This window comes from Ovis canadensis, chromosome 1 (genome assembly GCF_042477335.2).
Source record: "Ovis canadensis isolate MfBH-ARS-UI-01 breed Bighorn chromosome 1, ARS-UI_OviCan_v2, whole genome shotgun sequence".
Taxonomy (NCBI): domain Eukaryota; kingdom Metazoa; phylum Chordata; class Mammalia; order Artiodactyla; family Bovidae; genus Ovis; species Ovis canadensis.
In genome coordinates this window covers 145,694,648-145,719,554 of record NC_091245.1, presented here as the reverse complement: position 1 = coordinate 145,719,554, position 24,907 = coordinate 145,694,648, and the positions used below count along the sequence as shown (strand labels likewise).

Sequence of the window (24,907 nt, the reverse complement as noted above, 5' to 3'; positions counted from 1 at the left end):
ATGTCTCATCTGTGGTCTCTGCCAAAATTGTGAAAGAATTGTGAAAGAATTTTTTGCTTTGATTTTAAACTCCCCCTGCTTATTACTCCCAAGTGGCCTGTGTCATAATTTTATTTTTAGAGTTAAAAGTGAATGTGTTAGTTGCTCAGTCATGTCTGACTCTTTTTGACCCCATGGACTATAGCTCACCAGGCTCCTCTGTCTGTGGGATTCTCTAGGCAAGAATACTGGAATGGGTAGCCATTCCCTTCTCTTGGGGATCTTCCTGACCCAGGAATCAAACCTGGGTCTCCTGCATTGCAGGAGGATTCTTTACCATCTGAGCCACCAGGGAAGCCCATTGAAAATGGTTGGCAAATTTTCCTTTGGGGATATTCCAGTTCTGCACTGCTTGAGAGAACTGGAACTGTCTAGAGGGACCTGAGACTCCTTCATCAACATTGTCTGCTTTTAGAGGCTACATATCCACTCAAGACACTGCTCACTTTTGCCTTTTGGCACGAGAGGATGACTGGCAGGTCATTGGACAGCCTGTTGTCTAAGTGGACTCGTTGGATGGGACCTTCATCACTGGGTGCTTTGTAGGTAGCCAGGCAGCACTGCAGCTCTAGAGAGCTTCCTTTGCAACCTGCAAATGACAGTAATGTTATGAAAGATTTCTCCAAAGACAGACATTTTCAATTAGCCAAATTACTCTAACAGGGCGTAGCTCAGGAAGATTTAAGGCAGAGCTAGTTGCTGTGCCAGCCAAGAGGCCTGCTCTGCCAGTTGAAAGGCTAGCACATCCTCCCTGCCAGCTTGCAATGAAATGATTCTTGCAGTGACAGCAAATCTACTCTGCAGGTTTGATTTAGGGCCTTCGATTACCATACCTTTGTAATTATCACTGGGCCATGATGAATCCTGGGGAAAGCATGGGTCTTAAATGCAGGGATACAGGAGCCTAATCAGAATGCAGTGTGTAGAATGAATTTTTCTTCTTGATGCCTCACCTCTTTTCAACCAATTGTTCTTGGTTTGAGTAAAACTGTAACACAACTCTTTGCCAGTAATTGTGTTTCATCTTCACTTTGCTAATCAAAATGTTGTTTCACAGGCTCTGATGGTATTCAAAACACCTTATAGGAAGTATGCTATTGCTTTAAATTGGCTAGCATAGATCTAGTATTTTGCATGTAGTGGTGGGAAAAATTTTAAAGCCTCCTATAGCTCTTAAACCCTTTTATTCTTGCATAACACACTCACAAGGTTTCTAAAAGACAAACATTATATTGCTGTAAATATATATTTTTAATTTTTCTGTTACTAAAATCAATGATATCTGGACTAGTGATTCTATTTTCTTTCTACCTAGGGACCATATCTTATTTAGGAAACACACATTTCAGAGGGTTTGCAAGTATTAGAGAAGTTGCTTGGTACTGATAGGCCATAACTTCAAATAGCAGTATTATGTTAAATATCCAGCTTTGTCCAGTGACCTGTGTTTCACCTAGGGTGAAGCAGAATAGTACGAAGGAAAGAGAGTGGACTTAATTCCAGAAGATCACAGTGCAAATCTGAATTCTTCGTATTTGTGAACAGGTGTGACCATGAATATATCTCTTCACCCTCCTAGGCCTCAGATCTTTTCTACAATGTGATTACATTGGCGTAGATCCTCACCAGGACCTCTCCATCTCTGATAGCTATGATTCCGTGAAAACAGGACTCCCTCTTCTTGATCATCAGCATTAAAGTACTTTGTATGCAAATTTTGGAAAACAGTTATTTATGATACTCAAGTTACTAATGTTTAGAAATTCTTTTCTCCCAGGATTTCACCCCTGTCTTATATTATTGCAGATAATGGAAATTTGGGGAATTTGAAATCAGAGAAGGGTATATCAGCATCATTCCAATGTTCGCAGAGTCAGTGAAGAATGGAATTGATTCCTTTTTGGCTTGGGAATATTATAAACATTGAGACACCTAGTTCAATGGAATTCCTTGGCCACTTTGTATCTTTGTATTATTATATTGCATATAAGTCCTGACTTCCCAGTTAAATGATAAGTCTCTGAAGGTCTGGAATATATTTTTGGCCTCTAAATATCCCTAGCACCTACCATCTAACAGGGCCCTATAACTAATCACTGAATAAGTCATACAACATAAGTTTTAAAACCTTATGAAAAAAATTGTATAGGCTGAAAATTTCCTAATTACTAAAAGTAAGCAATTTTCCACAAAACTCAATGAAAAGGGTATATAGAAATGAATCATTGATCTTCTATTGTAAACAGAAACTCATTCTGGTGTAATTAGTGGTTATTTGATTTTTAATTGATAGTACCTCCCATAAATCTTATTGTATACAGCTAAGTAGTTGTTTCTTCACAAATAGCTTAGCTAGTATATGATCATATTTATTACAATTTGATATATTCTGAATTTATATATTCAATTTAAAGTTTTAATGCAGTGAAAGTGGGGACTATACAGCTACCTAGTATATCTATGTGTGGTTTCCCCCTTCCCTCTGAAACTGTAAATTGAGAACCAGAATATCTCAGTTCAGAAGGTAAGTGTCCAAATCTTGTAGTCTTAGGGATGCCTTCCTTCTCTGAACTCTACAGCTACCACTCTGTCCTGTAGGTTTGGCCTTTTGTTATAGGGCTGTTATGCTATTTTAGTCTTCGGTATTTGTCCTACCTCCCCAGCCAGATTACAGATTTATTGACAGCAAAGATCACGTATCTTACAATTCTGTATTCCAAGAGTCTAACAGAGTTTTACTTATCCAGAAAGTAATCAGTTAATATTTTCTGGAATCTTACAGGTAGGTCTATATACACATTTCCCATTGCAAGTGTAAGTTTATTTATTGAACTCCCAATTCATGGAAAAGGAACAGGCAGAGGAGCCAGAGATCAAATTGCCAACAACTGCTGCATCATAGAAAAAGCAAGGGAATTCAAAAAAATAATCTACTTCTGCTTCCTTGTCTATGCGAAAGTCTTTAACTGTATGGATCACAAGAAATTGTGGAAAAGTCTTAAAATAATGGGAATACCAGACCACCATACCTGTCTCCTGAGAAACTTATATGCAGGACAAGAAGCAGCAGTTAGAACCGGACATGGTACAAACACACTGGTTCCAAATTGGGAAAGCAGTATATCAAGGCTATATATTACTACCCTGCTTATGTAACTTACATGCAGAGTCCATCACACAAAATGCTAGGCTAGATGACTCATAGGCTGGGATCAAGAATACTGGGAGAAATATCAACAACCTCAGATATGCAGAGGATATGTCTTTAAGGGAAGAAAGTGAAGAGGAACTAAAGAGCCTTATGATGAAGGTGAAAGAGGAGAAGTGAAAAAGCTGGCTTAAAACTCAACATTCAAAAAACTAAGATCATGGCATCTGGTCCCATCACTTTATGGCAAATAGATGGGGGCAAAGTGGAAACAGTGACAAATTTTATTATCTTGGTCTCCAAAATCACTGCAGATGGTGACTGTAACCATGAAATTAAAAGACACTTACTCCTTGGAAGAAAAGCTATGACAAACCTAGACAGCATATTAAAAAGCAGAGACATCAGTTTGCCCACAAAGATCTGTGTAGTCAAAGCTATGATTTCTCTAGTAGTCATGTATAGGTGTGAGAGTCGGACCATAATAAAGGCTGAGAGCTGAAGAACTGATGCTTTTAAACTGTGGTGCTGGAGAAGACTCTTGCGAGTCCCTTGGACAGCAAGAAGATCAAACCAGTCAATCCTAATGGAAATCAACCCTGAATATTCACTGGACGGGCTGATACTGAAGCTGAAACTCCAATATTTTGGCCACCTGATACAAAGAGCTGACTCACTGGCAAAGACCCTGATGTTGGGAAAGAATGAGGACAAAAGGAAGAGGGCGACAGAGGATGAGATGATTGGATGGCATCCCTGACTCAATGCGCATGGGTTTGAGCAAACTCTAGGAGATGATTGACAGAGAAGTCTGGTGTGTTACTGTCCATGGGGTCGCAGAGAGTTGGACAGACTTAATGATCGAACAACAGCAATTTATGAAACAATCTTAATGCAGAAATAGCTATTTTCCTTTTATAATAATTTACTCTAAAAATATTTAGGTCTTTTTAGTTACTGTCATACAGTTTAGTCTGTGATCTTATGCAGATGTAGGATGTTCAAGATTTAAATTGCCTTTAGTTCATCAAAAATAAATTTATTAGATAACTAAATTTGCTCTTTATCAACATTTCAGTACACATTAAAATATGTTGGCTTTTTAATTATTGAAAAAAAGATAGTATATTTTATTTAAAAAATTTTTGTGTTGCCTGACTCATATCTCAGAAATGTACTTATAATCCTTAAATTTATGTAATTAGCCTAGGTTTTGAAGAATTTGGGGGCTTTGTTCAGGGGAACCTGTCCTAGAACTCTGAAAGTATAGTAAATACAACATTTATAAAGGCTGTATAAAAGAAACACTTTGTGAAAAACTATATAAATTTGGGTCCACAGAGTCCTTTTTAAGATTTAGGATAAGGACATAATTTCTCTCATTAAACTCCTTTGGTATGGATATGATAGTTCAATATTTCATAAATATTTAATGAATTATTTCCTACAACTTTTGAGTGTTTGGACAACTGAAGTTTTATTTGGAATATAAGTCTAGCTGCTAGGGGAAATAGGTAATTATGAATGCTTGGCACTGTGTCTGGAAAACGTCTGGAAAACTAATTTCTAAGTTTTAGAGCAGTCAGGAAGGATGTTTAAGGGTATTCTTTATGGTATAAACTTGAGAGTGCCCAACAAAAGTACTTCTGCATTCTTAATTCTTTTTTTTTTTTTAAACTGGTATTTTTTTTTTTTTTTAGTTTTTTATTTCTTAAATTTTAAAATCTTTAATTCTTACTTGCATTCCCAAACATGAACCCCCCTCTCACCTCCCTCCCCATAACATCTTTCTGGGTCATCCCCATGCACCAGCCCCAAGCATGCTGCATCCTGCGTCAGACATAGACTGGCGATTCAATTCACATGATAGTATATATGTTAGAATGTCATTCTCCCAAATCATCCCACCCTCTCCCTCTCCCTCTGAGTCAAAAAGTCCATTATACACATCTGTGTCTCTTTCCCTGTCTTGCATACAGGGTCATCATTGCCATCTTCCTAAATTCCATATATATGTGTTAGTATACTGTATTGGTGTTTTTCTTTCTGGCTTACTTCACTCTGTATAATCGGCTCCAGTTTCATCCATCTCATCAGAACTGATTCAAATGAATTCTTTTTAACGGCTGAGTAATACTCCATTGTGTATATGTACCACAGCTTCCTTATCCATTCATCTGCTGATGGACATCTAGGTTGTTTCCATGTCCTGGCTATTATAAACAGTGCTGCGATGAACATTGGGGTACATGTGTCTCTTTCAATTCTGGTTTCCTCGGTGTGTATGCCCAGCAGTGGGATTGCTGAGTCATAAGGTAGTTCTATTTGCAATTTTTTAAGGAATCTCCACACTGTTCTCCATAGTGGCTGTACTAGTTTGCATTCCCACCAACAGTGTAGGAGGGTTCCCTTTTCTCCACACCCTCTCCAGCATTTATTGCTTGCAGATTTTTGGATCGCAGCCATTCTGACTGGTGTGAAGTGGTACCTCATTGTGGTTTTGATTTGCATTTCTCTAATAATGAGTGATGTTGAGCATCTTTTCATGTGTTTGTTAGCCATCCGTATGTCTTCTTTGGAGAAATGTCTATTTAGTTCTTTGGCCCATTTTTTGATTGGGTCGTTTATTTTTCTGGAGTTGAGCTGCATAAGTTGCTTGTATATTTTTGAGATGAGTTGTTTGTCAGTTGCTTCATTTGCTATTATTTTCTCCCATTCAGAAGGCTGTCTTTTCACCTTGCTTATATTTTCCTTTGTTGTGCAGAAGCTTTTAATTTTAATTAGATCCCATTTGTTTATTTTTGCTTTTATTTCCAGAATTCTGGGAGGTGGATCATAGAGGATCCTGCTGTGATTTATGTCTGAGAGTGTTTTGCCTATGTTCTCCTCTAGGAGTTTTATAGTTTCTGGTCTTACATTTAGATCTTTAATCCATTTTGAGTTTATTTTCATGTGCAGTGTTAGAAAGTGATCTAGTTTCATTCTTTTACAAGTGGTTGACCAGTTTTCCCAGCACCACTTGTTAAAGAGATTGTCTTTACTCCATTGTATATTCTTGCCTCCTTTGTCAAAGATAAGGTGTCCATATGTGTGTGGATTTATCTCTGGGCTTTCTATTTTGTTCCATTGATCTATATGTCTGTCTTTGTGCCAGTACCATACTGTCTTGATGACTGTGGCTTTGTAGTAGAGCCTGAAGTCAGGCAGGTTGATTCCTCCAGTTCCATTCTTCTTTCTCAAGATTGCTTTGGCTATTCGAGGTTTTTTGTATTTCCATACAAATCTTGAAGTTATTTGTTCTAGTTCTGTGAAAAATGTGGCTGGTAGCTTGATAGGGATTGCATTGAATTTGTAAATTGCTTTGGGTAGTATACTCATTTTCACTATATTGATTCTTCCAATCCATGAACATGGTATATTTCTCCATCTATTAGTGTCCTCTTTGATTTCTTTCATCAGTGTTTTATAGTTTTCTATATATAGGTCTTTAGTTTCTTTAGGTAGATATATTCCTAAGTATTTTATTCTTTTCGTTGCAATGGTGAATGGAATTGTTTCCTTAATTTCTTTTTCTACTTTCTCATTATTCGTGTATAGGAATGCAAGGGATTTCTGTGTGTTGATTTTATATCCTGCAACTTTACTATATTCATTGATGAGCTCTAGTAATTTTCTGGTGGAGTCTTTAGGGTTTTCCATGTAGAGGATCATGTCATCTGCAAACAGTGAGAGTTTTACTTCTTCTTTTCCAGTTTGGATTCCTTTTATTTCTTTTTCTGCTCTGATTGCTGTGGCCAAAACTTCCAGAACTATGTTGAATAGTAGCGGTGAAAGTGGACACCCTTGTCTTGTTCCTGACTTTAGGGGAAATGCTTTCAATTTTTCACCATTGAGGATAATGTTTGCTGTGGGTTTGTCATAGATAGCTTTTATTATGTTGAGGTATGTTCCTTCTATTCCTGCTTTCTGGAGAGTTTTTATCATAAATGGATGTTGAATTTTGTCAAAGGCCTTCTCTGCATCTATTGAGATAATCATATGGTCTTTATTTTTCAATTTGTTAATGTGGTGAATTACATTGATTGATTTGCGGATATTGAAGAATCCTTGCATCCCTGGGATAAAGCCCACTTGGTCATGGTGTATGATCTTTTTAATGTGTTGTTGGATTCTGATTGCTAGAATTTTGTTGAGGATTTTTGCATCTATGTTCATCAGAGATATTGGCCTGTAGTTTTCTTTTTTTGTGACATCTTTGTCAGGTTTTGGTATTAGGGTGATGGTGGCCTCATAGAATGAGTTTGGAAATTTACCTTCCTCTGCAATTTTCTGGAAGAGTTTGAGGAGGATAGGTGTTAGCTTTTCTCGAAATTTTTGGTAGAATTCAGCTGTGAAGCCGTCTGGACCTGGGCTTTTGTTTGCTGGAAGATTTCTGATTACAGTATCAATTTCTGTGCTTGTGATGGGTCTGTTAAGATTTTCTATTTCTTCCTGGTTCAGTTTTGGAGAGTTGTACTTTTCTAAGAATTTGTCCATTTCTTCCACGTTGTCCATTTTATTGGCATACAACTGCTGATAGTAGTCTCTTATGATCCTTTGTATCTCTGTGTTGTCTGTTGTGATCTCTCCATTTTCATTTCTAATTTTATTGATTTGATTTTTCTCTCTTTGCTTCTTGATGAGTCTGGCTAATGGTTTGTCAATTTTATTTATCCTTTCAAAGAACCAGCTTTTGGCTTTGTTGATTTTTGCTATGGTCTCTTTTGTTTCCTTTGCATTTATTTCTGCCCTAATTTTTAAGATTTCTTTCCTTCTACTAACTCTGGGGTTCTCCAACTCTTCCTTTTCTAGTTGCTTTAGTTGTAGAGTCAGGTTATTTATTTGACTTTTTTCTTGTTTCTTGAGGTATGCCTGTATTGCTATGAACTTTCCTCTTAGCACTGCTTTTATAGTGTCCCACAGGTTTTGGGTTGTTGTGTTTTCATTTTCATTAGTTTCTATGCATATTTTGATTTCTTTTTTGATTTCTTCTGTGATTTGTTGGTTATTCAGAAGTGTGTTGTTCAACCTCCATATGTTGGAATTTTTAATAGTTTTTCTCCTGTAATTGAGATCTAATCTTAATGCATTATGGTCAGAAAAGATGCTTGGAATGATTTCGATTTTTTTGAATTTATCAAGTTTAGATTTATGGCCCAGGATGTGATCTATCCTGGAGAAGGTTCCATGAGCACTTGAAAAAAAGGTGAAATTCGTTGTTTTGGGGTGAAATGTCCTATAGATATCAATTAGGTCTAACTGATCTAATGTATCATTTAAAGTTTGCGTTTCTTTGTTAATTTTCTGTTTAGTTGATCTGTCCATAGGTGTGAGTGGGGTATTAAAGTCTCCCACTATTATGGTGTTATTGTTGATTTCCCCTTTCATACTTGTTAGCATTTGTCTTACATATTGTGGTGCTCCTATATTGGGTGCATATATATTTATAATTGTTATATCTTCTTCTTGGATTGTTCCTTTGATCATTACGTAGTGGCCTTCTTTGTCTCTTTTCACAGCCTTTGTTTTAAAGTCTATTTTATCGGATATGAGTATTGCCACTCCTGCTTTCTTTTGGTCTCTATTCGCGTGGTATATCTTTTTCCAGCCCTTCACTTTCAGTCTGTATGTGTCCCTTGTTTTGAGGTGGGTCTCTTGTAAGCAGCATATAGAGGGGTCTTGTTTTTGTATCCATTCGGCCAGTCTTTGTCTTTTGGTTGGGGAGTTCAACCCATTTATGTTTAAGGTAATTATTGATAAGTATGATCCCGTTGCCATTTACTTTATTGTTTTGGGTTCGGGTTTATACACCCTTTTCGTGTTTCTCTCTAGAGGATATCCTTTAGAATTTGTTGGAGAGCTGGTTTGGTGGTGCTGAATTCTCTCCGCTTTTGCTTGTCTGTAAAGCTTTTGATTTCTCCTTCGTATTTGAATGAGATCCTTGCTGGGTACAGTAATCTGGGCTGTAGGTTATTGTCTTTCATCACTTTAAGTATGTCTTGCCATTCCCTCCTGGCCTGAAGAGTTTCTATTGACAGATCAGCTGTTATCCTTATGGGAATCCCCTTGTGTGTTATTTGTTGTTTTTCCCTTGCTGCTTTTAATATTTGTTCTTTGTGTTTGATCTTTGTTAATTTGATTAATATGTGTCTTGGGGTGTTTCGCCTTGGGTTTATCCTATTTGGGACTCTCTGTGTTTCTTGGACTTGGGTGATTATTTCCTTCCCCATTTTAGGGAAGTTTTCAACTATTATCTCCTCAAGGATTTTCTCATGATCTTTCTTTCTGTCTTCTTCTTCTGGGACTCCAATAATTCGAATGTTGGAGCGTTTCATATTGTCCTGGAGGTCTCTGAGATTGTCCTCATTTCTTTTAATTCTTTTTTCTTGTTTCCTCTCTGATTCATTTATTTCTACCATTCTATCTTCTATTTCACTAATCCTATCTTCTGCCTCCGTTATTCTACTATTTGTTGCCTCCAGAGTGTTTCTGATCTCATTTATTGTGTTATTCATTATATTTTGACTCTTTTTTATTTCTTCTAGGTCCTTGTTAAACCTTTCTTGCATCTTCTCAATCCTTGTCTCTAGGCTATTAATCTGTGTTTCCATTTTGATTTCAAGATTTTGGATCATTTTCACTATCAATATTCGGAATTCCTTCTCCGGTAGATTCCCTACTTCTTCCTCTTTTGTTTGGTTTGGTGGGCAACTCTCCTGTTCCTTTACCTGCTGAGTATTCCTCTGTCTCTTCATCTTGGTTATATTGCTGCGTTTGGGGTGGCCTTTTTATATTCTGATAATTTGTGGAGTTCTCTTTATTATGGAGCTTCCTCACTTTGGGTGGGGTTCTATCAGTGGCTTGTCAAGGTTTCCTGGTTATGGAGGCTTGTGTTGGAATTTTGGTGGGTGGAGCTGGGTTTCTTCTCTCTGGAGTGCAGTGGAGTGACCCGTAATGGGTTATGAGACATCAAAGGTTTTGGGATAATTTTGAGCTGCCTGTATATTGAGGCTCAGGGGAGTGTTCCTGTGTTGCTGGAGAATTTGCGTGGTATGTCTTGTTTTGGAACTTGTTGGCCCTTGGGTGGAGCTTGGTTTCAGTGTAGGTATGAAGGGATTTGATGAGCTCCTATTGCTTAATGTTCCCTGAATTCAAGAGTTCTCTAATGTTTTCAGGCTTTGGGTTTAAGCTTCCTGCTTCTGGTTTTCAGTTTTATTTTTACAGTAGCCTCTAGACTTCTCCATCTATACAGCACCGATGATAAAACATCTAGGTTAAAGATGAAAAGTTTCTCCACATTGAGGGACACTCAGAGAGGTTCACTGAGTTACAAGGAGAAGAGAAGATGGAGGGGGTAGTTAGAGGTAACTGGAATGAGATGCGGTGAGATCAAGAGAGGAGAGAGCAAGCTAGCCAGTAGTCACTTCCTTATGTGCGCTCTATAGTCTGGACCGCTCAGAGGTATTTACAGAGTTATACGGGGAAGAGGAGAGGGAGGAAGTAGACAGAGGTGACCAGGAGGATAAGAGAGAGGAATGAGTAGGAGAGAGACAAATCCTGCCAGTAACCAGTTCCTTAGGTGTTCTCTACCGTCTGGAACACACAGAGATTCACAGAGTTGGATAGAGAAGAGATGGGGGAGAAAAGAGACAGAGGCCACCTGGTGGAGAAAAAGGAGAGTCCAGAGGAGGAGAGAGTGGTCAAGCCAGTAATCTCGCTCTCAGGTAAACTTGGGTAGTGAAGTTTGGGTTTTTAAATGTACAAAATTGACAACAAAAACCTAAGAGCAAAGATTAAAAATCTGGAGTAGAGGTTGGATTTTCAAAGATACAATATTAAAGAAAAGCAGAAGGAAAAAGGAAGAAAGAAAAAAAAAGAATTATTAAAAAACAAACAAACAAAAAAAACAAAACAAAACACCAACAACCATCCACAGAGTATATATGGTGTTTGCCTTTAAAAAAAAAAAAAGTCTTTTTTTTTTAAAATAGTAATACTAGGTTATAGAAATAAAAATTAGAGGAGAAATAGAAGACTTAACAATTAAAAAAAAAGCTCGGAAAAAAAGAAAAAAAGCAAAAAGCAAAAAAAAAAAAGAATGATTTTAAAAATATTAAAAAATTAAAAATATATCTGGCTCTTTTCTGATGTTATGGGCCGTGTGGGCTCACTTCCAAGGTGGTTCCCTCTGTTTAACTTCTTCTGTTTGCTGGTTTTTAGGCTCACTAGTTCAGTCGCGCTGTGGGGAGGGGGGATGCTGCAAACAAATAGCACTGTCGTGTGTACACAGTATCTCTGCCCCGCTTGACCTGTCCTTTCTCGCGGCGCACAAACCGCTCCGGCTCTACGTTGCTCAGCCGGGAACCGTCTGGGGCCGTCCCTAGGCTGCGTGCACTTCCCCGGTCCAAGCCGCTCAGGTTCGGCCCTCAGGCAGCCCTCAGAGGCACAAATGCGGCTGGGACTGCGCTTTGTGCCCTTCCCAGGTCCGAGTTGCTCAGGAGTTTGGCGAGCGCGGTCGCCACGGCTTGTCACCTTTTCCGCCGCTGCCGCTCAGCTCTCTGGGTGGACCGCTGGCGCACCCCGTGAGGCAGACTGTGACTGTCCAGCACCCCCAGAAGTCTTAGCAAAGGAGCCTGCTTGCAGTTAGGTACGTAAAGTCTCTCCGGGTCTGCAATTGCCCCTTTCCAGTCCTTACAGCTCTGGCTGCCTGTCCCCGGCAGGGGATGGTCTGCAGCCGGCTTTTTCCGTTCCGTCCTTTGTTCTGTGCTCTGTCCTGGCGGTGTCTTATGTTCGAGCTTTTCGCGTGGTAGCTATCCCACAGTCTGGTTTGCTAGCCCAAGGTAGATCGTTCTGGTTGCGCGTGGGGCGTTCCTGCCCGATTCTTACAAAGCTCTGCAGCCCGCGCCTCCCGCGCGTCCCTGCCCTGCCCCCACTTCCCAATGGCGGATGCAGGCGTCTGTGCTGCTTTTCCGCTGGGGGAGTTACTGGTGGGCTTGTAATCTCTTGGTTTTAATTATTTATCTATTTTTCCTTCCTGTTATGTTGCCCTCTGTGTTTCCAAGGCTCGCCACAGACTCGGCAGGGAGAGTGTTTCCTGGTGTTTGGAAACCTCTCTTCTTAAAATTCCCTTCCCGGGACGGGCTTCCCTTCCCGGGACGGAGCTCCCTCCCCACCTCCTTTGTCTCCTTTTTCGTCTTTTATATTTTTTCCTACCTGTTTTTGAAGACAATGGTCTGCTTTTCTGGTTGCCTGATGTCCTCTGCCAGCCTACAGAAGTTGTTTTGTGGAGTTTGCTCGGCGTTGAAATGTTCTTTTGAGGAATTTGTGAGGGAGAACGTGATCTTCCCGTCCTATTCCTCCGCCATCTTTCCCTCTCCCTCTCTGCATTCTTAATTCTTAAAGTATTACTATTATTAAAAATAATATCACTGACACAGATAGTGAAACTGACAGAAGTCAAATGTTGTAGAAATCGTGCTGGGTGTCTTTACTTGTTTAAGCTTGTTTAAGCTACAACTGTGCCTCTGCAAGGCATTAACATCTTTTTGTTTTGTACATTGGAATAAATTAAAGCTTAGATGCCTAAGAACTGAAGCAAATAAGTCCTGAAACTAAGCCTGATGCTAAATCTCTCATATTTCAGAAACCCGTGTTCTTAATTGCTTCCTGTTGATTTCCCGTGCTGAGGAAAAGTATTTTTCCTTTTATTATCTACAGTATAGGTAGACCTTTGCATACTGGTTCTGGCACCATATCACACAGGAGCTTCCAATAACTGCCAGTCACATGGTGACAATTATGCTTGATTAAGTAGATCCAGTAAGTACTTGATCGACTTTTTCCCATAAATACTGACATTCTACAGCCAAAGGGAAAAGAACACTTGCTATTATTCTAAGCACCTTGGCCATCTCCCCTTGTCTCTAACAATAATACCAGGCTCTGAGTTTCCGGAGAACAGTGTTCCCAGATTCTTGCCCCAGCCTGATTCCAGGGTGTCTATTTCAAAGTAATTTGAATTTCTGAGGTCTGTAAGTCTACCAGCAGACAGGTGACGATTTATGAGGTTTGCGGAGTTGTTTGGCAAAGGGTCATTGTTGTTATGGTCATTCTATCCCTGATAATTAATTTAGAATCCTTTAAAAATATATAGGAAAGATGTTTTGAAAATTATGCATGCTAAGTTGCTTCACTAATGTCTGATTCTTTGCAGCTGTAGGGACTGTAGCCCACCAGGCTCCTCTGTCCATGGGATTCTCCAGGTGAGAATACTGGAGTGGGTTGCCATGCTCTCCTCCAGGGGAGCTTCCTGACCCAGGGATCTAACCTGAGTCTTTTGCATCTCTTGCAATGGCAGGTGAATTCTTTACCACTAGTGCCACCTAAGAAGTCCTTTGAAAATTATAAATGTATGCTATTATGAGAGTCTAAATGACTTCACAACCCACTCCAGTATTCTTGCCTGGAAAATTCCATGGACAGAGGAGCCTGGTGGACTACAGTCTACAAAGTTGCAAAGAGTTAGACACGACAGCACAGGGCAGGCAGGCAAACAACCTCAAAAGATAATACGAATAAAACACTGACTTACAACCCACTGAAAAGATGACATTAGCAATGGTTTTCAAAAGTTGTATCAGAATCTCTTAAAGAACTTGATACAGCTCTGGGTACTATGCTCCCTTCCTCAGAATATTATACTCTCAAACATAGACTATTAAGGGAATGCATGCATGGGTGGTCAGTCATGTCCAACTCTGTGACCTCATGGACTATAGTCTACCAGGTTCCTCTGTCCAAGGAATTTTCCAGACAAGAATACTGGAATGGGTTGCCATTTCCTACTCCAGGGGATCTTTCTGACCCAGGGATCGAACTCACACCTCTTGTGTTTCCTATGTTAGCCAGCAGATGAATTCTTAACCACTGTGCCACCTGGGTATTCCCAGGGGAACATAAGGGGCTTAAGATAATATTTTATGTGGCACTCTAACACAGACCAAAGCAGCATTCCTGAATGGCTCTCTCCAAGTATAACTCAGTGGTTCAGACTTTTCCTATAGTCTGCACAATTCAGAGTTAATTGCTTTCAGGTGTATAGCTAAAGGGGTAGGGAAGCACAGAAAGAGTGTGGAAAACCTAATGAGGGGAGAATATGAACCTCAAAGAAGATCTTAGAGTGCAAGCCCTAACTTTACTCTGAACTGGTCACATGGACTGAATAGAATGCAAGAGGGCTCATGATATTCCCAGGAGCTTAATAGGCACAGTTTGGTGAACATATGGCCTTTTCTCTGCCTTATGGATTATATGAGTAAGGCTGTATAGAACAGATAAAAGCAAAATCAAGTTAGCATGGAAAACTTTGATCATAATAGAATTTTAATGGATGCCCAACAATGCCTTCATAGTTAATATAGGCTGGTGCAAAGACTGTTTGATCAAAATGTGACTTTTAGGCAGGTTATTTTCATTTTCATCACCTGTAGTATGGTCCTTGGGAGAATGCAAACAGAGACTATTGACAAGGAATACCTGAAACCAGGGCTGGCTTTATGGGCATGTAACCTGTATTGCTGCATAGAACTCTGTTCTCACAAAGGCCCCACATTCAAATTAATGCTCTGCTATTGCTGTCTAAAAAATTCTTAGTAATTTCAAACAAGGGCCCTTGCATTTTCATTTTGCACTGGGCCAATATTCTAAGCACTCTGGCCGTCTCCCATTATGTAGCTAGTCCTACTTGAAATTCATGTCTAATCAGAGACTAGAACTAGGTTCAATGATAAAATGAAGATAGAGTCTTTAATATGAAGTTAATGCTAATTGACCTTTCAAAGAAGACAAGTTACAATGGCCAAGCTGTGTGTATATGTGTGTGTGTGTGTGTGTGTGTGTGTGCGTGCACGTGCACGCACATATACACTGGCACAGGTGAAAGCGTGCATAGGCAGGATGTATTTTCTCTTAGGACAAAGTTTATTGGGAGCAATTTGTTTTAATTGATATTCATTGAGCATCATTCCATTGTTTATTGTTAGCTACTCATGTGAAGAGTTGGTTGATGTCTATAGCACAAACATTTGTTTCAGATAAATGGGCGTTTCAGTTGGGTAAGTTTTAATTAAGCAACCTTTATTGGACAAGAAGTTGTTTTTGAAATTATGAGAAAATTACTATAGTTTGCTAATTCTGTTTTCCAGAATCTAAAAATATTGAATCTTATCTACTACAACCCTGAATATGATTTTGACTACAAATGACCCAAGTATTTGGCATCAAAATAAGGAATAAGAAACTTTTCCAATGTAATGTGTTAAATTTTTTTCTACTGCATATACCTAGACAGCATTTAACTGTTCTCAAGCATATTGAGCCATTTGATTCTGAAATGAATGCCTTATTTTTAAACCCTACTTCTACACCACTTACCTATATCGCTATTCTAGCATATCACTTTTCATAGGTATAACTCTTAACTCTTTCAGAATAGAAGCTGTTGCCATTCATCTTGCTATTTATTCCCAGAGCTGAGTAGAGTTTCCAGAAGTCTACTAGAGTTTCCAGATTCTAGAACATGTTTAATAAATATTTAATGAATAAACTAAGAAATAAATCCATTATAAAAAATGTCATTTTTCTTTCAGTAAAATAAATATTTCCAAGGCTTAAAGGAAACTTCTGTTCTTAATAAAACCAAAATCAGGATGTTTTTGATTTGAGAGAACATTTAAACTTGCATTATGCTCTTAAGTCCATAGCAGCTATGTTCCACATTGGGATGAAAGAAAGCATATTCTTAAAAAGTGAGATCCTAAAACATCTTAAGGGTAAAAATAGCAAATACTTAACTGTCATATTCAGGGGCTTCCCAGGTGTCTCAGTGGTTAAGAATCTGCCTGCGAATGCAGGAAATGCTGGAGACTTGTGTTTAATCTCAATCAGGAGGATCCCCAGAGAAGGAAATGGCAACCCACTCTAGTATTCTTGCCTGGACACTCCGGTGAACAGAGCACCCTGGCGGGTTACAGTCCATGACCTTGCAAAGAGTTGGATGTAACTTGGTGACTGAGCATGCATGTCATATTCAGAAGTTAATTATTTTATTGAAGGAGATTTTTGTCCTATTTAAAAAAAAATGGTTTGCTTGAATACATTCACACAACATATGTATAAGTAAAGAATAATATATATATGTATATATAGTATATATATTATATATATAAATATTCTTTTTTTTTTTTTAAAGATAAAATTTAATTGTATATGTATGCCACAATTTATTATTTTTTTTTTACTTATCATCAGCTGTCAACATACAATTCTTTTGTTTCTATATTCTTTTATATATATTGTATTTATATATAATACATATATAAGTAAAGAATAATATATAGTATATATATTATATAATAATATGTATATATATGCTTTATATATATTCTTTATATATTCTTTATATATATGTATATATAGTATATATATTATATATAAGGAATAATATATATGTGTATATATAGTATATATATTATATATAATATATATGTATATATAAATTCAAAGGATTTATATGTTGGTATACTTTGGTATTAAACTCACTGCTAATAATATAGTTTTTCCTATGGTCTACTAGTAATGACCATGGATAGGTGTCACTATCCTTTTGTTTAAGGCTAAACCTGGTTTATTTACTGTACTAGTTTCCTGTGACTATAACACAAAATCCATAACTTAAAACAACAGAAATTTCTTTTCTCCTAGTTCTCAAGGGCAAAAGCCCAGTACAATATCACTGAACCAAAAGCCAAAGCATATCTGCAGGGTCACACTTCATTTGAAGGGTCTAAAGGAAAATCCATTCCTTGCCTCTTCCAGCTTCTGATAGCTTCTAACATTCCTTGGCTTATGGACACATCCAGCCACCAAAGCCAGCATCCTCAAATCTGTTCTGTGTCTCCACATTGCCTTCTCGTTGTATGTCATATCTCCTTCCTCTCTTTTACAGGGACACTTGTGATTGCATTTAGGGCCCACTCAGATAATCCAGGATAATCTCCTTGTCTCGAGATCCTTAACTTAATCACATTTGCAGAGACCCTTTCCCCAAATAGGGATTCCCTGGTGGCTCAGAGGTAAAGCCTCTGCCTGCAATGTGGGAGACCCGTGTTTGATCCCTGGGTCAGAAAGATCCCCTGGAGAAGGAAATAGTAACCCACTCCAGTACTCTTGCCTAGAAAATTCCATGGGCTACAATCCATGGGGTCACAAAGGGTTGGACATGACTGAGCGACTTCATTTTTCCACTTTTCCCCAAATAAGGTAACACTTATGAGTTTCTATGGATTAGAATCTTCTGTGTATGGGGGAAATTATTCAGCCTGCTACATTTGCTCTGTTTACTCTTGCATTAATGACTATGTAGTGCGATGCTGGCTGATGTAAAACGGTGTACTTTTCTCTATGCTCACTGACACAAGAATGAGGATGCTATATAGAGAATTATAAACTAAATAACACTTTAAGGAAAAATGCTGCCTAAAGAAGTAGGCTTTGGGAAGTAGAGCTCAGAGAGGGAGCTCATAACTTCATGATAATACCTTCCATAAATTAAAGTAATGTTAATTGTCTCCCCCACAGCAAGGCCATTAAGCAGTTTATTGCTCCTACCTTTAGAATTTATTCTAGTATTGCTTGTGGTCCTACCTTTTCAATGGTATTTTACTTTTTACCCAGAAGGGATATAAACACTTCCTTGACAGTCCTTTCTGGTATATTTCATCTCTAAGTATAACAAGAGGAGGAAATAAATGACCAAATAGGTGCTGATAAGCTCTGCAGCAATCAAAGATAAAAGGCTCCAGAAAGACATCAGGATGTGGAGTTTCATTTTGAAACACAGTTCCTAACAACTGGAGAGAATAAGTGTGTCTACATTCCCTAGTTATGAACAGCTAAACTGTCAATGACCTTGTCACTAACCAGGGAAGAATTTTCTGTTTCATTTTCCCTCTCTATTGAGGTAAGATCATCAGCACCAGGAAAAGGGAGGCTGTATTCCTTCACTACATTTTATTCATCTCCTACTATGTGTCAGATATTATGCATGAAGCCCTGGCTCATACAACTCCCTTTTTTCTCTCTGTTGATAGCTTTCTGCATAATTTTCAAGTCTTCAGAACTTTGCCAGATTCTATGCTCGGACATTTACAATTGGACCAAAGTCACAAAAGGACAGCTTAGTTGGAAAGGAGGAAAAGGGAGAAAAAAAAAGTGCTAAGAAGTTACATAAATGTCCTTTAGCATATACCCTGTTCTAAGGGCTAATGTACTGTAGCAATTCATCAGTCATTCTAATAGTCTTTTAACTTCTGTCTGAAAGCCTACTAAATGCTAACATCTTAAATGTTTAATATTCTAAAACATATTTTCATTAATCATGCAAATTATCTAGGCATCTATATTTTACAATAACTCTCTTTGGAGATTGCAGCCTAAGGCTTTGTGTATGAGAGACCCACATTGGTGAATGATACTGTAGATGAAATATAACATATAAAATTTTAGGAATGAAAAGTTGCTAGTAAAGTTGCAGTAGCTATGTGTTGTCACAGTTATTTTAAAAAATGATATCAATGTAATATACTTCTGATTAAGTAGCAAGCAACTAAAATATGCACTAGCTTCATTCCATTCTATTACTTAGTTGGTGGATGGGTATTAGTGGGGTAGATTTTTTTTTTTTTTTTGGTGAAGTTGTTGGTCATGTCCGACTCTTTGTGATCCCACAGACTGTAGCCTACCAGGCTCCTCCATCCATGGAATTTTCCAGGCAAGAGTACTGGAGTGGGTTTCCATTTCCTTCTCCAGGAATCAAACCCAGGTCTCCCACATTGCAGGCAGGCGCTTTACCATCTGAGCCACCAGAGTAGATGGTAAATTGTGCTAACAGAAATGACCCTATGTTTCCCCACAAAATGGACTGTGGACTCTGTTGTTATAAAAGGATAGAATATGAGTTCCTTGCAGTTAGGTTGGCCTGAACAGCACCATGAAAACTTCCATTTATATACTGCCAGTCACCCCAATAACAAGGATTCTTAGTTGCTTGGGAAAAGGAGAAATATAGTGGTGGGCCCCCTGAAACAGATAAATGAGGAATTGAAAGAATAAAGGCCATGAATTTTGGTAGTGTTAATGGAAATGCTTTACCCTGAAACAACTTGATTTCAGCAGGGATGGAGGTTGGTAGTGAAGTAGAAATGACCTGTGACTATGGAAATGTCTTCTTTATAAAGGGACTAATTACAAGCGTGTGGGCAGAGTAGAGAGTAGGGGAACCATTTGTGGCCATGCAGGTAGTGAAAGCTAACAGCTGTTGTTAAATACAGGCCTTAGGAGATGAGAGAAAGGAATTTGAAGGAAAGGGAGTCATTATAAAAAGTCTCATCTGAGGGTTTGTTGACCTTTGGTTAAGGGAGACGGCCAGCACGAGGTGATCTCATGCAGAGAAAAAACACCCTGACTTCGCTCCCTTCTCTCCCTTCAGTCTTCTTGATGGGACTTTCCATTCACTGAGCCAAACAAGAACCTGAAAACACAGATTAAGAATATGGTCCCTACAGATCAGCTTCCCTGAGTGGATACCAGAGCTTCACATATGGAGAGTGGGGGTGATACAGGGAGTCAGAAACATCTCATTTCAGTATGAATACCACTTTTTTAGCTATGTGACCAAAATCATAACCTCTCTTTGAATGCTTTTCTTGTTTCTTTTCCTAAAGCGTTTCTTGTATGGTTAGTTTCTTTCACAGTATCACCTGATACTATATATTTATTATCTTAACAAAATGTCTAGTAGTAGTGCTGCTTCCCCAGTACATAAGCATGAGCTACCTTAGCCTCTGAGTAATCAGATATTTTAAGAAAACACATAGCTACTTGCCATCCAGACAGTTCTGAACTTTATTCTGAACATTCCTATACCGTTTGGTATGACAGTGTGCTTCTAAATATCTGTTGTCTGTGCCACTAAAGGAACTCCAAGGTCTTCACTTTTTTACATTGTTGGCCTTCTCACTTTTTCTTTGTTTTCAGAAGTTTGGAAGGGCTTTCTTGGGGCTACTCTGAGCCCCTCACAGTGTTCCAGGAACCTATTGGTTTTGCTGTTGCCTTTGCTTTTTGGATATTTGGGAGGGAAGGCAGGAGGGCCATCCTTCTCTCTCTTGGGAGAGAAAAGGCCCTTTTGGGAGATGAGGTGTGGGAAAAGTAAAAAATTCAACTGGAGCAGAGTCTGGTGGGGCCTGGAAGTGGCCAGAGCTTCCTTAGAGAGAATGGAGGTCAGGAGTATTGGCTTCATAAGAGAGAAGGTGGCAGTAAGAGGGTCTAGAGTCAGGAAGAGCAGATTGGTGGCGCTTTGGGCCAGGTGTGGCCAGAGAGTGTGCTTGTGGATGTAGAGAAGGCTGATCTGATGAGGGTAGCCCAGCCAGTCCAGGGACCCAGCAGCCCCGTGGCCAGTGCAAGGCAACCTAGCTTGTGGCCATGTCCCAGGTATACCCACCATACCTGGGCATGGCAGGGAGAGTTCAGGGTGATGCCCAGACCCAGGTTCAGGGAGACAAAGGGCTGGCTGTCCAAGTGTACTCACTTGGGCCATTTATACCACTTAGAGCTAGATTGATGAACCAAGAAAGATCCAGGCCCAGTGTAAAGAGAGTCAATAGACATCTCTGGCACCCAGCAAGAAGGCCAGTGAGGGCAACCTGTAGGAGCTTAGCTTCCATGCTATGGGCACGCAGGGGACAACAGCCAGCCCAGGACAGCACCAGTTATTAGGCCAGTCAAGCCCTGGTGAGGGAAATATGCTAAGAGGAAAACCCAGGACAAGCCAATTGCCAGCAGGAAGGTCAATAAGCCAAGCTAGGTATCACCCTCACCCAATGACTGTGGATCCAAGTGGCCACCTGGGAAGAGATAGCTGTCATTATGGACCAGAGGGCTGTTCCCACAAGAACAGTGTGGGAAGGGCTGCCGGGACCAGTTTCATAAGAAGAGGGGAACAGGTGAATCTGGGCTGGAGTCTAGCTGTAATGCCCAAACTCTTTGACCCACCAAAAGGACCTGTCTCCAAAAAGAAACCACTTGAAGAGGAGGTTGAGCCACTTGGTGAAGAGGCTGATGCATACCACCATGATGCCCACCTGGTGAGAGGAATAGTAGGCCATGGGATGGAGAACAGAAAGAGACTCTTGGAGTGTCCCAGAAAGGTGATCCAGAGCCACACGTTGTCCAATCAGGGCAGCTGGTTCGCAGCACCTCAACTATCATGATCCCTGTGCCTGGCATGGACTCCATGGCCACCGAAGAGCTGGCTTGACCAGGGTTTGGTCTGAGGTGGTGCATCCCTCCTTTGCTGCTGTGAAGATGGATATGTAATATCCAGGCAAGATTCCTTCCAGACCAGACCTTTCTCCTTCGGTGGTGCTATCCTCCAAAGATATTTTGAGATCTCTTGGAGAGAAGGCTAGGGGCTACTCCTATTCTGTGGAGCCAGGCATACCCAGCAGGTGCTGAAGTGGGACCCTAAGTTTGCACACACAACTGGTTAATTGGTCTGTGCCTTCCTCCCCCCAGCTCAAGACTCTCATGCTTGAGTTCATTCACTATTGATTTGGAAGCTGACAGATTTGGAAGCCTCTTAATTTTGAGGGGTTGTCCCTAAAGTCTTGAGAGTTTTTATATACAGCACAGAATAGTCACACTTCTTCTCAGTTCTAAGCTTGTTTGCTTTGCCCTTCTCCTTTCCATAGTTTGCTTCTAATTATGTTTCTCTAGTAAAATATTTAACCAATTCTTCGTGAATCATGGATTCTAAGGTGCAATAAAAGTCCAAAGGGAAATATATATATTGTTATACATAAAGACAGATTTTTTCCCCCAGAGCATTTTCAGTGATTTCTGCAGGAATGAATGAGTAAAGGTTTCAAGAATGAATAGTGGCAGAAAACCAACTTACTATTGTATACAAGTCTCTGCAGCCCCTGGGTGCAAGTACTTCTGTATCTCCTTTTGTTGAGTTCTCTATTTTTTTTTATGAATATGCATATTGGGGAAAAAACTTCCATCTGCTCCCTTTTAGCTGATTCTATCACTTTTTTGAGCTGTGCATCACTATGAAGCTTCAGAGAAAAATGATCATTTACATTACATATAGATGTAAAGGAGAGAAGGAGTTGATGAATTGCAAACAAGTATAATCTATATGGACAAATTGTGCCGGACGTGATTTCACCCCATTTTACTCTGAAAATGGAATGATTCCTGCCCAATCATTTGGCCAAGTGCCCAAGAACTCAGAAAAGAAAATCATCCTGTTGGCCTGTGCAGCAGGATTTCACCTTTCCCTATGAAGAAACTTCCCTGGTGGCTCAGACAGTAAGGAATCCTCCTGCAATGCAGGAGACCCAGGTTTGATCCTAGGGTTGAGAAGATGCCCTGGAGAAGGAAATGGCAACCCACTCTAGTACTCTTGCCTGGGGAATTCCATGGACAGAGGAGCCTGGCGGGCTACAGTTCATGGGGTCGTGAAGAGTCAGACATGACTGAGCAACTGGCACTATGTGAAGAAACAGTGCTTTGCTCTAGGGCTCACCAGGGACTCCAGAGGTCAAAAGAAATCTCTGAACATTCTAATGTTATTCCTTACAGGTTCTTCTGTCATGGTTTCGTAATTTATAATATCATGTGGACACGTTGCTACATTGTGTATGTGAGAAATTTGCATGATGGAGGAAGAAATGTGAAATAATAAAAAGATTTTCGTGGTAGCTTCTCCCTCTGCACTTTGTTTCCCAGGGTAGATCATTTGCCTAAATGTCCAGGTAGTGCTAGGGGTAAGGAGCCTGCCTGCCAATGCAGGAGACATAAGAGATGTGAATTCTATCCCTGGGTCAGGAAGATCCCCTGCAAGAGGGTATGGCAACCCACTCCAGCATCATTGCCTGGAGAAATCCCATGGACAGAGGAGTGTGGCAGGCTACAGTTCATGGGGTCACAAAAAGTCAGACACAACTGAAGCAACTTAGCACATGTACATGCAGCATAAAAATTTAAAAATATATGCCTTACTTTCAGCATGTCTTTCTACAAGGCCTTTTCTGTTGGCTATATCACACTCAGCTGTGACCCTATACTGTGTACACCAAGGCCTGAGGTGCAGTCATAATCCCAAATCTTTTATTTATTTAATATAGGCATTCATTTCTATAGTCATTTATCCTTAAATGATTATTCCTATCATGTGACAAGAGTGAAGAATCAGAGCTAAATGCAGTAAAACCTCTTCCTTAACTAACAGGAGTAAACAAAGAAATTTTCTGTCATAACAGAATGGTCTTTGGCTGTGAAGGTCTGTTGAATCAGCGGACTCTCTCCTTGATGTTGGAGAACACAGCTGTCTTAGCCCGCAGGCATTTGTGTCTGCAGGGTTTCAAATCACTACAAGACCATGCCAGTGTTATAGGAGCATGCACACGGCTTTGATTCGATGTTCAGGCATCGGTTTTTATGCACATACTGCATGCCTTATGCTGAGTGTTTTGCACACAGTATCTCATTTAATCGACAAAATGCTATGGAATATTAATATAACAATTATGTATATTTTGCAATGGGAACGAAACAAAGCTCAGAGGATAAGTGACCTGCCCGAAGTCACACAGTCCTCAAACCAGGATCTCCAGTTGATGTGTTGAGGTCAACACTGGGTGTGATGAGATGAATTCAGTGTTAGGACAGGACGTAGCATAAAGTGAAGGTTACGTCTGTCTTATTTCCATAGCCACAAAACCTGGTCAAATTTAGAAACTGCTGCTCTTTTACCTATATTTAGTCCCTATTCATTTTGCTTTCAACCTTTACATAATTTTAGCATGACTTCCCACTTTATGAAGGAGTGCTTGAAGTCTGCCTGCAGATTAGTTATACAGTTTTCTTTATCGGCGGTGGCGGGGTGGGTGGGAATGGAAGTGCATGTGTGGGCTGATGGAGTATCTAAAATTTCATCATGTTATTTTCTCAGAACTTCTGCTTGTAACGGAAGTTTCTCAACATGAAATGTCATCAGTTTGGCCTCGCTCAGGAAGTTGCAAGGCACTTGACTAACCTCAGTGCATTGGACGTTATCTAAGACCTGAAAATCTTTAGCTGCCTGGCATTTTAGGACTTACAAAAGTTATCTTATTTCTTAATGAATATTTTCTTAGTTTAGTTGATTTAAAAAATTATGATACTTCATGGTGAAGGTATATTCCCTTTTATGTAAGCAATAGAATGGTGTATGTGTGTGTGTGTGTGTGTGTGTGTGTGTGTGTGTGTGTGTGTTGGGGGTACAGGAGGGGGGACCAAGATTTAAATAATCTATTTTTTGCTCTTTTCAAAACAGTATTATAAAGATTTTATCCATGTATCTGAAATAAAATTTCTCTGACTATGCATTCTGTCATAACAAACTTGAGTCTGTAAACAATAGGCTCTCCCTGGGACCAGAATAATCACTGAATTCCAGAACATGAAAAAGTTTTACAGGCTTTCTATACTGAAAGATTCAGCTGGTTCCAGTGGAGAGGCTATGGTGAGATGGTGGTGTGCTTAGTCGTGTCCAGCTCTTTTGCAACCCCGTGAACT

General features: G+C 39.6%; 1 pseudogene; it reads right to left on the bottom strand.

Annotated features, from left to right (window-relative positions):
* Positions 1–20,282: 20,282 nt before the first annotated feature.
* On the bottom strand, positions 20,283–21,577 carry LOC138429262 (glucose-6-phosphatase 3 pseudogene; annotated as a pseudogene).
* Between the last annotated feature and the right edge of the window lie 3,330 nt (positions 21,578–24,907).